At 47.9% G+C, this 16,951-nt stretch overlaps 1 protein-coding gene across 2 annotated transcripts in view; it reads left to right on the forward strand.

The window, feature by feature from the left end:
- The first annotated feature begins 896 nt into the window (after nucleotides 1-896).
- Nucleotides 897-16,951, forward strand: part of CLIP2 (CAP-Gly domain containing linker protein 2) — an 80,784-nt gene continuing 64,729 nt past the window's right edge. Inside the window, exon 1 of one of the 2 annotated variants that reach the window (XM_075168996.1) lies at nucleotides 897-1,099. The gene's annotated coding sequence lies outside the window, so the exon portion shown is untranslated. The remainder of the gene's footprint in view (nucleotides 1,100-16,951) is intronic. The other variant, XM_075168997.1, reaches the window with a different exon arrangement.

Genomic DNA, 16,951 nt, shown 5'->3' on the forward strand with positions numbered 1-16,951 from the left:
TGAGGCCAGGGCTGTCAAATCTCATATTCTGGATGATGCTCAGTTGACCTCAGCTTTGTTCTTCTCTGCTTTGCTACTTGTGTCTCCGCTGTGCTTTCCTGGGCCCGTGCAGAGTCACAGCACCAAATTTCAGGACTGTTGCCAGGTGGGACCCTCCTCTGTTATTGCATGGCCTGGGGCCTTCCACCAGAGTGTCTGATGTGCAAAATCACTGCCCGCTGGGTGATCTGGGGTGTCTGTAGGGCTAGTCAGGTACATCAGATAGAGCTGCGGCCCTTGTACAAAGCACTTCCACGCCTGTCTGAATTGAAGATGAACCTCAGGGGGTAGGTGCTAGGTATGACCCTGCACCGTTACGTCTCCATCGAATGTCAGCCCAGGTACGGCTCTGGGAGTTATCAGCAGAGAGGTGGTGGGGGACCAGTGATGATTGTCACCTCAGCCTACCCTTGGCTTTGAATAAACGAGTTTCCAAGGCTGCAGGTGCTTTCCCTTTGCTGCATTTCCCTGCAACCCCCTGGTAATTAGGGCTCTCTCCTTTTTTCCAGGACGCACCTCCAACTCCTCGAATCAATCAGATTTGCTACCACGCAAATTCAGGTGTGCTCAGAGAGCTCCTCCTTTCCGGAGACCAGACCCACAGCTGCGAGGAAGGGAGGCCGCATCTCTGCCGAGCAAAAGGTGAACTTCGCGATTATTTCTTTTTTAAGGACTGAGCGCCAAGGGCTGCAGGCGGCCAGCAGGAGCCTCCGCGCTGCCTTTCCACCCTCCCACCCGGCTTCCGGCGGCGCCGGGGCCCGGCAACCAGGAGGATTTCGGCGCGGGGCGGCCCCGGGCCGGCCCCTTTGTTCGCGCGGGGCGCAGGGCCCGGCCGTGCCCCCGCAGCGCCCGCAGGCGGCGGCCGGGAGGCGGGAGGGAGCCGCCGGCCCCAGCCCCAGCATCCTCCGCCGCCGCCAATCGGGGCCGCCGCCGCGCTCCCTCCTTCCCGGCTGGGCTCCGCCGCGGCCGCGCAGGGAGTGGCAGGGCGGCCGCCTGCCAGGGGCTGCAGCCTGCGGCAGCGCGGAGGCTGCCGCTCCGCTCCCCGGCGGGCTGCGAGAGGGTAAGGGGGAGCGCGGGGCCACAGCGCGGGGGATGAATGAAGCGGGTGCGGGGAAGGAGCGGAGGGAGCGGGGGTCTGTGGCGCTGTCAGCGCCGCGATCCGCCGCTCCGTCCCCTTGCGGGAGGCTCGGCCGCGGGAAGGCATTGTCCTTGGTCGGGGGAGGAGAGGCACCGTCCTGGCGGGCTGCGTTCTGTGCGAGGGGGGGTGGTGCTCCCGCCGCTGCCGGCGGGTCCCCGCGGCCTGGGCAGCCCCGCAGGCGGGGCGGGACCGGGGCACCCACCGGCTGGTGGGGCGGGAGGGCGCGGCGGTGGGCTCCGCTCGGCTGGAGCCCACCTGCAGACCCGCGGGGCGGGAGCGGCACCTCCGCGGCCGGGTCTCGGTTCGGGGGTGAACACCCGCGGGGTCCCGGCAAGCGGCTGTGGCGGGGAGCGGCTGGGGGAGCAGGGGCCTGATGCTGGGAAGATGGAGATAGGAGTGGGTGTCAGCATCGATCGCTCAGTGCCGAGCGAGTTTTGGTTTTGAAACGGCAGGAAAATTTTCTTTTGTCTCTGGGAAGCTGGACCGCTTGCTGGGCTCAGTCTCCTCTCTGGATTTTTGTTCTTTAAGGATGCAGATATTGACGTTAACTACGTACCGCAGGATTTGATGGGTTTTTTGTCTGTAGCAAGATGTGCTTCTGAGGAAGGCCCAGCTGGTCGGGCTGCTGGCGTTGACGTACTGCTCAGGTTGTGAATGGCAGGGCAGATCAGGTAGGTCTCTGCCCCTTGCACCTCCTGATACCAACCAGCAAATGGTCTCTTTGGGGAAGCATCTCATCTTCAGGGTATCTAGGCAGGCTCAACGGCGTTTGGGAAGTGCTGGGGGACAAAGCACTGTGACAGCACCCACTGTTATTTGCTGCTCTGTTGAGCGTGGGTCTCGTAGGCCTGCAAACCTTGTCTCAGAAACACATCCTGCTGGAATGGATGTCGAGTTTCACCAGCCCATCCATTACTGTTGGCTAGAGGCGTTTCCTAGAGGGTGACTTGAGATTTGAGAAGAATTGGTCTGTGTGCGGACAGAGATATATTCGGGGTGCCTGGCCAGGCTTGTTGGCCTTAGCCTCTGCCCTGCTGCCTGCTAGGGGGCATTCCTCTACCCAGCGGTGCTCCAGGAGAGCCAGCACGGGTCAGTCCTGCCCGTCATTGCTGGGGAGGTGATGCTTTAAACATGGTGTAGCTTAAACTTGGGTCTGGGATTTGGCATTTTAAGAAATTACCTGCCTGCTGTTATAGACTGCCAGGGCTAGGAAGGAGAGAGCCTGCATCAAACAGCCGTGTTCTCACAGAAAGGTGGCACTGTGCCTGCCAGAAATCACCGAGGGTACAGGGCTTCAAGGGCTCAGCTCTGAGACAAGCCACGAGTTGAAACGTTAGCACCAGCCATTAGAGGCATGTCAGAGGGAAGCTGTGCTGGAACCAGTCTGTCATCTCGGGAGCACTCATGTGTGGGGCCTGCCTTCAATTAAGGGAAAACCTGCGTGTTTCAGGAGATGCTCTTAGGATAAGTACGGACTGGATTATCTACTGAGGCCAAGGGTTGGTATGTGCTCCTCTTCTGCTTGGCTTCCTGCCGCCTCTAGCCTTGGAGGCAGCCGTAATTTACTCCAGCAAGTAGCAGTTCCTGGTGCGTTTCCTCTTTTTCCCCACTTGTGCTTTTTTTCTGGCAGAAGAAACGATGAAGAACCCAAAGGGGGATTTTCCAATGTCAAGTGATGGGGCTATGTAAGGGTATGCATGCCAGTTCTTCTTCCCTTGTGTTACTGGGTGGTTAAAGGGCACGGATTCCACCTCCGGATTGAGGTTGCTGTTTTTATTTTTATTGATCAAAATGCCTTCTCTGTCCATGAAACTCGTGGAAATTAATAAATTGGGGGGGGCGGGGTCAATTCTGGTGAGTACAAGAGACAACGTACAAAGCAAGTTCCATCCCCAGATACATGGTGTCGGTAGCACTTTGAAGAGTGGATACAATGCAGGGCAAGGTTTATATACTTCTGAAGCTCTGGGAAAGCCCAGGTACAGGTAGCTAGACCTGAATGTGACTTGTTGCTAACCTACGTTATGCACTTATTTGTAGAGATATCTGTAGGTATTTATAGAGAGATCTGGGGTTTTTTTAATAAATATCTCTTATAAATACCTTGTGACCCATTTCCCCCTCCATCTCCCAAGGGTTCTGAGCACAAGAACAACCAAAGAAGTTGCTGACATGAGGCGAGAAAGCATGTTTTCTGCTGCTCTGTTGCTGAGTTAAAGGCAGCCAACAATCTCTGGCTGTTGTTCTTTTATCGCTGTTCTTGTGATATTTACAGTAGAATTTCAGGTCTTGTTTGCCTGGGAGAGCACCTTGGCTGATAGTACTGGTGATGTCGGACCCCAGCGAGACCGGGGCTTTGTTTTACTGGTCGGTTTTCTAAAACAACCAAGTTAGGTAGGTTGCTGAATAAAGAACACAAACTGTCCAAGGTCACCCCAGAAGCCCAGGTTAGAGAAAGGAATTGGTCTTCGTCTTCCTGAGCCCTACTCTAATCCTGCCTTCTGCATGCGGCCGTCCTTCCCGTCCCACGTGAAAGCTCTCGTCTCTGTGGCTGGTACTGACAGAGAAACACAGAAGTCTGTCAGTGCATCGATGTACAAAGTCTCTTTCTGCACCACCATGCTCTCGGAGCATTTCCCCCTGCTCTGCTGAGAGGACCCTGTGTGCTGTGTTTGTCTCTTGTAATTTGTTGAACTGCGATGCTAAACAGGACACTTTCCTCATAGTTGGGTTTAATTTCTTACTCTTATATGATTGTGCAGTAGCTCTTGCTGTAGCTACCAGTGGAAAAATGACTTCATTGCATGTGACTCTGAGTCTGGCACCTTAAACTGATACTTACTGCTATTCCTGAAAAAAAATCCCAAAGAAACCCCATTAAAAAAAAAACCAAAAACAAACTCACAATATTTGTGCATCAGACTTTAGAAATCATTCGCATGCAGTGGCACGGTTTTTGTTATCTCCTTCTAAATGAGTGAAACCATGTCTATAAAATAGTCACGGTTGTTTCGGACACAGCATAAGCAAAGATAGGTGTGTGAAGAAATAAAGCCAAGCATTGTCATATTTTGTGGTCACAGTTTAAATTTTTTTTACTTCAGTAAAAGATGGAAGAAAATATGATGCTGACTTGAACAGGCACTGAAATTAGGTGATACTTTCCTTTCAGTGATTTGTTTTTATTATGCAGGTGTTTGCCCACCTGCAGAGTTGTAGAGAAACATGGCCCAGACCAGTGAAATGCCCTGCTGCGGATTCTGAGCCAGCCACGAAGTCCCCATCTCCCCATCCCCGTCTGTGCTGAAGCACAAAGGGAATCTGAAGTTTGTTTGGTTTATTTTGAGAGTTAATGTTCTGAACTCTGATGTTGACTCCCTTGATAACTCCATTTGTGCCTGGGAAAGCCAAATGATTATTTTTGAAAAGTATTTATACTCTGTGTCTATAAAGTAAACACTGCAGAAAGACTTCCCAAGACCTTTGGTGGTTTGGATATTCAGAGAGATAGTGGTGCCTAATAGAGTCGGGGAACTATTCATGTCTGCCACTGTTTTTTGGGTAATCTTGGGAAAAATCTTCTCCTTCTCTCTTTCTCTCAGGTACAAAATGGGTGTTGCAGTTCTGACCTCCTTTGAGGTCTATGAATGAAATGCTCTGTGGATGTTGGATATGTGGATTTTGGAACTTTTAAATCACTTTTTGGTGCTTTTTAATCCCTCTCTTGTGCTCCCCCATATGGTTCCTTTAAAAAGATAATGCAAATAAAATTGTGTTGCTCGAACCAGAGCTCTTGGTCAAAATTAATCCTATTTTATTTTAGTGGATAACTTGCATAGTGTAGTAAAGATTACATGGATATTGGTTATACTGGAAATATACTGGTTATTCACAAAAATTTGGGGGTGGCAGAAACTTCAAGAGCTCATCTGATCCATCTGTCTGTTCCAGGTTAGGTCCATCTTCATTCAAGACAGAGGTTTGAAGATTTTTTTTAAATTTTTTTTTTAAAGAGTAGTATGGGCAGTGAGGGAGTTTCTACAGCCTCTCCGGACGGTCTAGCTCAGTTTGAACTAACGTTGTAGTTAGAACTGCATAGTGTGTCTTCCCCTTTGTTTTTGTCATTGTCACTTTGTGTATCTGCCTGTTACTGTACAAAGGTGTTTCACTGACAAAACCAGCACGATTTCTTTTGCAGCGTGAACTTCTTGTGCGGCACATCCTCCGGAGAGGCAGAGGAAGGCTTCCAAACTGAGGCACCAACTTCTGGCATAGTCACTAACAAAGGCTTTCTCTGGCTGGTCTGTTCTTTTTCCTTCTTTGACATATTCCTCCCCCCTTTATCGGTTGCATCATGCTCTGAAAACTTCTGTGTCTGCCAATTAGTGCTGGAAACTTTTCAGTAATCCTGACAGGCGCAAAAAGCAGCTGCTTGTTGAAACAAACAGCACTTTTCCATCCCTTGCAAATACTCCCATTCATGACCTGCAAGCGCATCCCCTGGATGCAGAGGCTGTTCTGGCTGGGGAACAAACCTCCCTAGAAAAAGAGGCCTCTCCTGGAAGATGTGGAGAGGCACTTATGTCATGACATGTATTTAATGGGCTTTTTAGCCTCATATTTGGCTGTCATATATTGTGTGCTATACTACCTCAGTGGCTCCTGTGAGCCCTCTGCATGAAGCCTATCCTGGTGATTAAAGTCTGCTCCTTAGCTATATTTAGCGTATAGCTATTTGTTTTATAACTGAGATCCTTACTATGTGAACTGGAGTAGGTCACTCTGCAACCTTGAATAAGTGCTTTTTTTTTTTCCTCTGGACTTCTGTTTCCCAGCTGGTAAGTTTGAGACTTTCTAGCTGATGACCAATCCACCAGCCGCTCCTAGTGGAGATTTAATGACGGACAATATGGCACAAAAAGACAGGCTTGTGCGGAATGTGCTGCTGAGGCAGAGGAAGCTGATGGTTTGCCTTACGCTGTTCATCTTTTATATGTCTGTTTCTGTAGGCTTTTACTGGGATTGATGAAGTAGCTTTTTGAACTTGCTAAATCTCTTCCATCAGAAAAATTTATGTTTGTATGTATATTTATATATATTCTAGTAAATGATATTGGCAATAGCAGTGCTTCCTGTGAGCTTAATCTTGATGTCTCTGAAGCATCTGCAAGCACTTTTTATCTCCGAATCTCCCCAAAGCACATTGGCTAGACAGTAGGAAGGTGTGGGAGCACTTCCAGCACACTGACATGAAAATGTCAAAGTCAAATGGTGCTTTTGGGTGATCATATGGTTTAGGTTTATGGAGTGCTATGATATACTCTGCCTTAGGGTGCTGGTAACATTGATTGCTATTAGAAGAAGTGACAACTTGTTTTTTGCTCTTCCTTTTCAGTTGAAACAGGGCCAGTCTGCGTTAAGAGACGTCGTGCCAGCACTCTGCATTGTAATGTACTCAGGCTGCTGCCTGTAACCGCTCTGTACTTGCTTGGCTAGATGAGATTATATCTCGATCTCTGTACAAAATCCTGATTGTGGTCTTGCCTGCAGTAGAGGAGAGATCAACGACGCTTGTGGTATAGAAACAACCCGTTTCTGTAAGAAGTGAAGGAGCAGCTAGGGACACGTGGTGGCTCTGTAAAGCTCTGGCTAGAACATGTAGTGCTGCGGTACTCCAGGAGTATGGTGGGTTGATCCATCTGTCCTGCCTACCTGCGTGCAGGCTGGGTTTACTCTGTCAGCATCACTCTTATCTCCAGAGATATGAAACGGTAAATCCCACTTTTAGCACTGATCCATCTAGCCAGACCTGTTCCTTTTGGCTGCCGGCATCTATACATCAAGCGCTGGTGTATGTGTGCTTCCCAATGGCATGGTAGCATATAGATAAAAATGCTGATTAAAACCAGGCTGTGGAGCAGTACAGCTCTTGCAAGGTCTCTGTCGCTGCTGGGGGAGGCTGGGATTGACAGCCTTTCCCAGATGCGTGCAGCCCGTGCTGTGACAGCCTCTCTGTCCTTGCCAGCCCAAGGAGTCCCGCTGGAGCACGGGCAGCACACTGAGCATCTTCAGTCTCCACACCTGCTTTGCAATCTGACTGTGTAGGATGGTGTCGTCTTTTTACACCCACTAGAAACTGTAATCTCTAACCTCCTCTGGTAGAGCATACTGGGTAGCCATCCTATGGTGCTGTTGTGACTTGGTGCCTAGAGGCTTTGAGCTAGGATCTCTCTCTCTCTACATGTGGTGCAACCCAAAGTAAGTGACAGCCTCTGCAAGGCAGATTGTGAGGTGTGGGTGAAAAGAACTGCAAGGCAGGAGGGGATAACGTAACAGTGTTGACAGATAAGATCCAATTTGCCAAAATTATTACGGTTTTGGTCAGTGATAGGGATGTGATTTGAGTAAGAGACATGTTCCTTCTCGTACTATAAAGTTTGTGAGCTATCTAAACTCCTGGCTTTTCTAAGCACCTTGGTACTGGGGTTGCACGTGGTAAAGTAGGAAACTCCAGGATTAACGCGTACTGGCCGAAAGCAAACTTTCTAGATGACTGGCCTCCCGGTCTCCACCCCTGGTTATGGCGGGAGCTGTGTAGATATGTCGGTGTCAGCTGAGGTCTGGGGACATTGCAGTATTTGTAGAGAGGCTCAGGAGAAAGCAGCAATTAGTGCACATAGCCCAGAGGTCAGCTTCTTAAGTGGGAGGCTGAGTGCAGGCTGGTGAATCGGCAGGGAGGAGGAGGAGGGTGCTCCAGGGAACAGCTGCATTCAGCATTGCTCTGCTGCCGCCAGCGCAGCGGTGGGAAGCAGGATGCTTGGGTTTAGGTAGATGGGATGGGACTTACATAGCGCCTTGGTGCTCCGGAGGGAGCGTGGGTTTGCTCCTCCCTAGCGTCTTTGGTTTGGTGATCTCAGACCTTTCAATAGGTTCCAGTGGTGTAACCCTCCTGGTCTGCTACCCTTCTACTCACAAGCTTGGTACCATTATCATCCCTTGTTATGTGGCAAGGAGATTACTGACCGCTGTAGAAGAAGAAAGCAGGAGTCCTGGCTGTCAGTGCTGCATTTCAACTGTGAGGTGATGGTCTGTATTTCCTTCTCAGCTTACCTCCTGTTGTATCTCAGCTTACTCTTAATAGTCAGAGTGTGAAGGTTATTATTCTTTCAGCTTTTGGGAGCAGCGGCTTTGTTTGAAGGAATGAGATGGTGTTAGCTCATAGTGTTTGGCACAGAGTTTGTCCAAGGCCTGGCAAGACGTTGCCTGGGGTGCAGCATTTTGGATTGCCCATGTCTAAACCAGACTGAATTCAAGCGATGGAGGTTTAGAGAAGGTCTCCTAAGATGAACCAGGACATGGCGAGTCTCGTATCTCGGGACGTCTCAAAGAAGAGCATTGCTTGTTCAAAATGACACAGTGAAGGCGGAGAAAGGGCAAAGCTGTCTCGTGGGGGTTGGACACAATGGGAGAGTGTCAGAGTTGTGCAAAGGGCAGAGTGGGTACGTGGGCAGAAGGTTGGCTTGAATAAATCTGGTCTGGCAACTGGTGGGGGTGTTCCCAGCCAGCAGAGACTGAAACTAACCCTGCTGAACTGTAGGAGTGAAAAATCTTGTGAGGTGGCTTTATAACTAATGAAAGGGGTTGCATCAGGTGCAGGGTGGGCCCTTCCTATCCTGCATCCCTGCCTGAGCTTTCAGCAGCCTGTGGAGAGGCAGGGTCAATTTTCCCTTCATGTTTGCATTGGGGTTCTTCTGAGGAGGTTTCTGTACCAGACGTTACACCTACAGTACCAATGGCCCAGGGCAAGGCTTTGCTCTTGTTCCTGTTATGACACCCAAGTCTCCACCAAATTGCATTAAATGTATGATTGCATTAACGTGGTGTCTTTTCCTAGTGCACTTGAGGGTGTGTGTAGATACTGGGCAGCATTATGTACTGGGCACTGGTGAGGCCGCACCTCGAATACTGTGTTCAGTTTTGGGCCCCTCACTACAAGAAGGACATGGAGGTGCTGGAGCGTGTCCAGAGGAGGGCAACGAAGCTGGTGAAGGGCCTGGAGCACAAGTCTGATGGGGAGCGGCTGAGGGAACTGGGGGTGTTTAGCCTGGAGAAGAGGAGGTCGAGGGGAGACCTCATCGTGCTCTACAACTACCTGAAGGGAGGTTGTAGTGAGGTGGGTGTTGGTCTCTTCTGCCAAGTAACAGCGATAGGACGAGAGGAAATGGCCTCAAGTTGCACCAAGGGAGGTTTAGATTGAACATTAGGAGCAATTTCTTTACTGAAAGAGTGGTCAGGCCTTGGAACAGGCTGCCCAGGGAGGTGGTGGAGTCACCATCCCTGGAGGTATTTAAAAGATGTGTAGATGAGGCCCTTAGGGACATGGTGTAGAGGGCATGGTGGTGTTAGGTTGACGGTTGGACACGATGATCTTAGAGGTCTTTTCCAACCTGTATGATTCTATGATTCTATGATTAGTGGAGCAGTGGGGGCTTCAGTGGCAAGCCCAATGTGTCCCAAGGTATTTTCTATTATACCAGAAACATGTTGCATTCCACTCCTATTTTCTTTGCTTTTAACCAAATCATCTGCAAGTTTAAACTGGTACAACTGCACTACCATCAGACAGGCTGTCATAACACTGCACTGAAAATGAAAACAAAATTCCTAGTTTCAAAAAACTTAAATGTGCAAAGAGAAAGAGAAGAAACTTGCAAGACCAGTTGCTTCCTATTTTCAGCTCTTTGTTGCTACAGCCTTTCAGTTACAATCTACAAACCAAGGCTGGCCTGCAAAGAAGTCTTTGTTGCAGGTGCAAGTTGTAAAAAGGGGGAAAAAATCAGAGCAGGAGGGACCTGTTTTTGTTTCATAATCAAAGTCCAGGGCAGAGGTTAGATTACGGAAGCGCACAAATCAAAATCTGTATGTTAACCTGAGCTCCAGTGAATAACAGATTAAGTGCCAGGGTGAACTTTAACGCTACGCTAAATCAAGCAGTTAAAAGCCAGGAAATTCCAAAAGTTCAGATCCTTCTGCAGCTCTGCACAGGGTGCGTAGCATGGCTGAGTTATTGTATAGCTCATATTTAATTAAAGAAATTGTTTCTCCAGTAGTAAAATACCGAGCCATTATAATGGCTTATGTTTATCGTGTATCATTGTCTTTCCTGCACTCTGCTCGCTCTCCTCGTGTTTCTTTTCCAGATACTGCTTACGACAAATAACACTTTCTGTGAATAGGAAACTTGGATTTTGTCAAAGCCCCTTGAATTGTAGAGAATCCTTTCATGGAATTGAGTAGCCATTGGGTCAAGTTTGAATTGACCTGGAGGACGGCAGTTGTGAAATCTCTGTGTATATTCTGTTCCCTTCCCATGCGAGCCATGCAATTTTGGTGTCATGCCCCTATGTGTTCTGTAGGGACACTGTCCCCTGCCCCCAGGGTTTAACTCCAGGGAGCAGAAACTCATGTAGATCATCCCCAGGATTTTTCCCACAAATTAGAGATAGTTTTGCTCTGCAATTAGTGCAGAATTGTTGCTATCTACTGTGTCAGTCTTCAGGAGGCGTTTTGCCAGCATGGTTAACGTTAGCTCATCAGCAAGCCCATAATTACTCCTCAGTTTGTATATGATGACTTCCTTGAATGTCCTTTGTTTTTTTTCCCCCGCTTTGCCTCAGGTTTTGCATTGTGGTTTTTAGTTAGAGTGCAGTGAGCTGTTTTTGCACATTCTTCCTTTAATAACCATTGTTTTATAACTAAATCACAGGGTGATTAGTCTATCATAGTGGTTAGAACTAGCTTAAAAAATATCTAAGTTTTTAAATAAAAGGCCTCTAGGCTTTCCTTTAGCATTCTGTGCTAATTATTACAAAACTTGAGTGAGAAAGAAGGCTAAACACAGGCTTTTTTTAGAGGTTAACAACCTTTCAGACACGTAAGGGAGACTAATAGTAACAACAGAGCTTTATGGCTGAAGAACCTATGTGAATTCTTCAACTGCAAGGGAGAAAAAACATGGCTGGCAGAGGATACCGGGATCCTCTGGTTTTCCGTATGTGTAACTGAAGGCAATACGCTCCTTTCTTTCATTCCTGTAGCACTCTACCTCCATTCCCTCTATGGGAGAAGGAGAGGTTTTCTTGGGAGAGGAGTCTGACCTTAATTAAGAATGAGCATCTCTTATTTCCTCTATACTTCAATTAAGTGAAAGGATTTAATCCTACTCTGCCATGTGCTTCAGAAATGGGTTTCCGATTGCTTGTCGGAAGGCGTAACTCATCGGAGAAGTGAGAAGGCGATGGTATGATTACCTCGGATCGGATGGAGGATCTTAAGGAATTAAAAGATAAAATCGCCCCTTCTTCTCAGCATAATCTCTATCTCTATTAGCAAAGCTGCAGTTTGGCTTTATCAGATCCTGTCTCTATGTCGATCGGATTCATTTCCTGACCCTTTCACAGAAGACTGAACGGTTTGAGTCTGGCCTTTGGATTTTGATTTCAAGGCAAAATTCTGTTCCTAAAATCCCTCGCCCGTCTTTGCAGCATGGCCAGTGTTGTGCGCCTGGGGCACCAGGGCTTTACCTGTCCTTGCCTCTGGCATGCGGTCAGTTGGGCAGTGATATATCCTAGAGTAACGACTCTAGGAGATGGAGCTTTATTGCCTGAAAATCTCATTTTCCTGGGGATGGGGAAGGTGCAAAAAAGCTTGGAAATACGAAGTGGATGCAACCAAATGCTGAGAAACAAGAAATGAAATAACTTTACATAACTCTTAAAAAAAAAAAAAAATCAATATCTTTAGGCCAGCAAAGGTTTTGTATAAGGCCTAATAAATGAATACCAGAGTTGGCACTGAAAGCTTTTTGCCTTTATTCTGTACGCTTATTGTTGAAGTGAGTGAAGAGCTCCTCCACCAGTGGACCAAATTCTTCCCTAGCAGTTTGTTGTCAGGAAGATGTTGGGCTTCGAGTGTTGTTTTCAACATTTACAGTGCCTGATGCTGAAGGCTTCTGCAAGCTGTAATGCTGTTTTCAGTGGGAGATTCTGCACGGGGAGTGCGACATGTGCGAGAATGAATTGCTGGAAGAGGCAGTTGTGGGTCTGGTGGGGAGCAGGGGTTGTTCTCAGGCTGTGCTCAGTTAGGTTCACTCTTGTCCAGAGTCCCAGAGGTTCCTGAGTGACAGAGGCGAGGGGACCAAACCCAGAAATCTCTTCGAGGCTCTGCACTCTTTCTGCAATACAAAACCAGAACATGGGTAGAAAATTAAGTTCCTGCTTTTATGTTTAACTCTTCTGAACATGCATGCAAAGGATCCGTCGGAAGCCAAAGTGCTGTTGGACCTTCCCCTGCCACACGTGTGGCAGCCTGTGGGATTGTTTCTCCTCCCTGTAGAGGATGGGGATTTACCTTGCAGGCGTAAAATGCACTTTGCATTACTCCATATGGAGTCGCTGTTATTACATTGTCAGAGCAGCTGCAGACAGAATTCCTGGTCTTTCCAAGCTGTGTCTTTATTACTAATGCAAGAGTCTTTGTGCAGATTCAGCCACGCCACCACGTCTTGTGATAGCCCTGAAAATGGCTGAAACTCTGCTTGCAGCTGTGCTGCCAGAGGGCTGCATCCCAAGCCCTGGTGTTCCTCATCCTTAGTATGAACATGAGGAAAGCTGGCATAGTGTTTTAAATAATGGCACAAACAATTGCTTCTCAAAAAATTATCTTAGATGAGAGTAGGTAGAAACAGAAAGACTTTATTGTGCAAACCTTTCCCTATCTAAATAGTTGTCTTTGAAGTCACTGATCATTTGCATGAGTCAAGGCTATTTAAAAAAAAAAAAAGCGTTTTACTGCTTCTCTGCATTGTCTTTGTTTATCATTAACCTTTCATACAACATCATAACCTTGATTTCCTTCAGTCTGATAAGTAGATACTGTTCTTTACCTTTTTTTTATGGGCCCTTGTCCTGAAAAGGTGTGCGCATGACTGGCTGCAAACTTCAAATTTAATTTCTTACATGTGGATTTCCAAATTTAGAAAATTAGAAACCTAAATTTTGGTACTCGCTTTTTTGGCTATATATTTAATGTTAAAAAATAAGGAGTTATTTCCCCACAAAATATTGTATATACCCAACTGTTACAGCAGTGTTCAGATACAGCTGGTCTAAATTTCACTTGGGTCTGCATTCAGAATGAAATCCCCGTGCCTTACCTAGCGTTTCGTGTCGGGTAAACACTTCTTACATCTAGATCCATCCAGAAGGAAGCACCAGGCACAGGATGGGATTCAGGCCAACTCAATCTGGTGTCTGGAAACCTGTTCCTGTGTCTTGCAATTGTTTCCCTCAACGTGTCGAGGTGAACAGATCCTTAGATTGGCATATACCCAAGAGGGCTTTCTTCTGGGGAGCGTGCTGAATCTGGGAGTCTGCTTTGTTGCTTATGTCCATCTTGAATGGGATGGTATTCCACGTGTAAAGCAAGTACTCATGTGCCTTGTTGAGGGTAGGATGAAGCAGAGAAACTTGCAGGTAAGCTATATTGCCAAGACTGACAAAGGCTTTTGATTCCAACCCTTGTTTTGTGTTATTCCTCTACCACATTTGAGAAATAATTGAAGTCTGAGCACCTCCAACTGTTTCTCTGTTTTTAATGTGTGCTGTTCTGACGCCTGGCCAGCGTTGTGGATGCTTGCGTATCCAGATACATTGCTTCTGGTGAATGGTATGTTTTGGATGTACATCTGTACTTAGTCGAGAACTATTTCCCTTTTTGAATCTGAGCCTAGGTGACTCAGCTGTCCCCTTTTCTGATGGAAAGATGGAGAACAGAATATTTTGGTCATTTGAAGCAGGCTTTCATATTGTGCATTCCTGGGATGCTTTTCTTGGTTGTGGGAACAGACAGAACCATTCATCCCGGTATGAAAAGATTGCAGGAAGAATCTAGCGGAGATCTAGAAAATCCTTATAATCTGTGTCATCTTGGAAAAGGAAGAAAAACAAAATAAGCAGAGCTGGTGGCCCCGGCGTATCCACAGGGGCAAATGGTTTTTGTTACAGTGCATCTGGAGAAAGTCACGTTTCCATGAAGCTATACAGGAAGGCAAAGCTTACAGCTTGTGCAGGTTATATAGGGAGTAGGACAGAGAAAATGGCTCACGTGTTTCTTACGCCACATGTGGCGTCATATTTGCCTGTGTTCAGCATCTACTGCTGGAAACAGATTTTTCAGAAGGGCTCTGTTAATAGAACCTGTTGGGATGCCGAGGGTACGATGCAGGAGCTGGGGGCAAGTTGCTACCTCTAATGGAGCAGGGCAGTGCCCTGTGGAGATACTGGCCTGTGTCCCAGGCCGAGGATATTTCTGCAGCACAGAAGCTGCATCGCTCTGTCGGGAGCCAACGTGGGACTTGGATGGCTCAGGGCAGCGTTGCTCTGGGTGGTGAAGATGACCTAATGGTGTAATTCGGAAGAGCTCGGTGTTCAGAGCTTCCTAAAAATCTGCTCATATATTTTTATGTTGAAGTGGGGGAGAAACTAGTGACAGAGAAGGAGTATCTGTCCCTAGCAGCAGGCATAGACTTCTTTAAAAATGTCCCAGACGTTTATTTTTATCTATGTATTTCTAACGAACTGCATTTATAGTAAAATGTACTCAAGTTCATCCTCATTTCCCTGTGTGATAATGAGTGCGCAGGTACACGCCAAGGCGGTCGTCCCCGTTTCCTGGCTGTGGTCAGTCTGCAGCTCGTGGCGATGAGAAGGACGCTGTAGATAGGCGAGTTAGCCCCCGTCAGACTTCCCCGTGAGCCGACGCGCGGCGCGGCGGGGCAGGGGTATCCGGCTGCGATGCAGGGTGGCACGTCGCAAGGTTCTGAATCTGGTGCATGGCGCGGAGACCCTGGCGAGGGTGGCTGTGGACTAGTCGTGGTGATTGTATTTCAGGATAAAAGAAGCTATCTGTTCGGAGGGTGGCTTAATTAGCAGCCTGTGGAGTTCATTTGTTTTTCAGCATTTAGTATGTTGAAAGCAAATGTGTTTGCATAAAGGTTTCTGGCAGAAATCTTTATGCAGTGGGAATGCACTTCCTCTTCTTTCTCTCCCCCTGCGTAAAAATAAAATCCAGTCATCCTGAGAAGGAGCAGAATATCACAATATCCTGTGACTTGTGTGGCCCGCTGATCTTCAGGGATAATGAGGAGTGGAGGGAGAATGAACTGAAGTTCAGAGATGAGCAGCGAAATAGAGGAACAGGCTAAATTCGCTGTCTCCCTAAAGTTTGTGGGTTTGGCTGCAAAGTTAGGGATCCAGAGACTCCCTCTAACAGAGGCCTGAAAAACTGTAAAAATATTTTTATTATTCTGGCACCCTTTCCTGCTTAAATTCTTCTCTACTACACTTTTGCCCTTCCCCTATGTCCTTTTATCCTTCCCCCATTCACATTCCTGGTTGTGGATTCAGCCAGCCATCATGTGTTATCTGGAAGAACCAGCATCCCCAGCTTGCTTAATGGCAAGTGTGTAACCAAAAGGTAGGACCGGGCCATGAGATGTGTAAATCTAGGGGTGGGGACATATTGTGAAGAGAGCAAACCTTCAGGTTGAAGGTGATGGAGATGGGGCGAGATCTCTTGGGAGAGCGCATCAGCTGCCAGCAGAAGTGCTAGAAATCAAGTTGCTCTGTAAAATCAAAGCTAGCCCTGGGCAAAATGTGTCCTGTGAGATGGAGTGGGTGGGAAGGAGATATCTGATGGCTTGACGGATAGGAGGAACCAGGCTGATCAGTGTTTCTCACCTCCGGATTCTGTTACTTGTCTCCCTATTTTATGCTAAATAGAGCTGGAAACTGCAGCCTCCTGTCCAGCTCTGTGACAGCATCTGGTCCTCGCTGGCTCTGTCGCAGGAAGGCTGTTTTCTCTCTTCCTTAACAAGAACTGCTTGCTCCTGTCCGTTGTTCCTGCTGCTGGTGATGTGATCTGAGCATCCCGCTTTTCATAAACAGCCCTGACTTCTGTGTAAGCTAAATACTCCCCGGTTGATGCTGTCTGCAGGTGTCTGAAGCCACCCCAGGTGTTGAACACCCTTTGTGGGGGACGTGGGGAAGAGACGGGGCTTGATCCCTTGGGTTTTCACTCAGGGTCCCTCCCCAGGCTGTCTCTGCTGGTCCCTCCTTTCTTTGTCTCTCCAAGCCGGTGTGGGATGACTGACTCTTACTGCCGAAGCACTTCTTGGTGTCTCAGATATTTGTGAGCCCTCAGCAATGCAGTTTTGGAATTCTCCTTGCGGTTTTTCCTCCTCTGTGTCTGCTTGCAGCTTTCCCTGGAGCCCTGCCAGCCCTCCTCTTGCTCTGACCCAGCCCGCGTTGAAATCCTTACTCACGCCTTAATCACTTCCCGTCCCCGCTATTGCAATTCCCCCCTCGCAGCATCTGTAATCTTTGCTACGTTAATTCTCCAGAGTGCTGCCTGCAGCAGGCTGCCTCCTTCCTTGGCCCAGGAAGCAGGTCTGGTGTCCCCTGGCTTCTGGCTGGTCCTTGGTTTGCTCTCCTTGCAGTTCCCTTCGCCGTTACGTCGGCGTTGTCCCCAGGTCACTCTGCTGCCACCTTCTTCCCTCCGCATCCCAGTCTGCTCAGCCAGCCTTAGCTTCCTTTTGGCCAATAGTCTCAATTTTTTGATTGTTTTTCTTTATCCATTAGGAATGTTTTTGCATTTTTTTAAGCAACTTAGTCATTTCCTTTATTTTTCTTCTCTTGTCACAAACTTTTTGCTTGA

The sequence above is a fragment of the Calonectris borealis genome, chromosome 19 (assembly GCF_964195595.1).
Source record: "Calonectris borealis chromosome 19, bCalBor7.hap1.2, whole genome shotgun sequence".
NCBI lineage: Eukaryota > Metazoa > Chordata > Aves > Procellariiformes > Procellariidae > Calonectris > Calonectris borealis.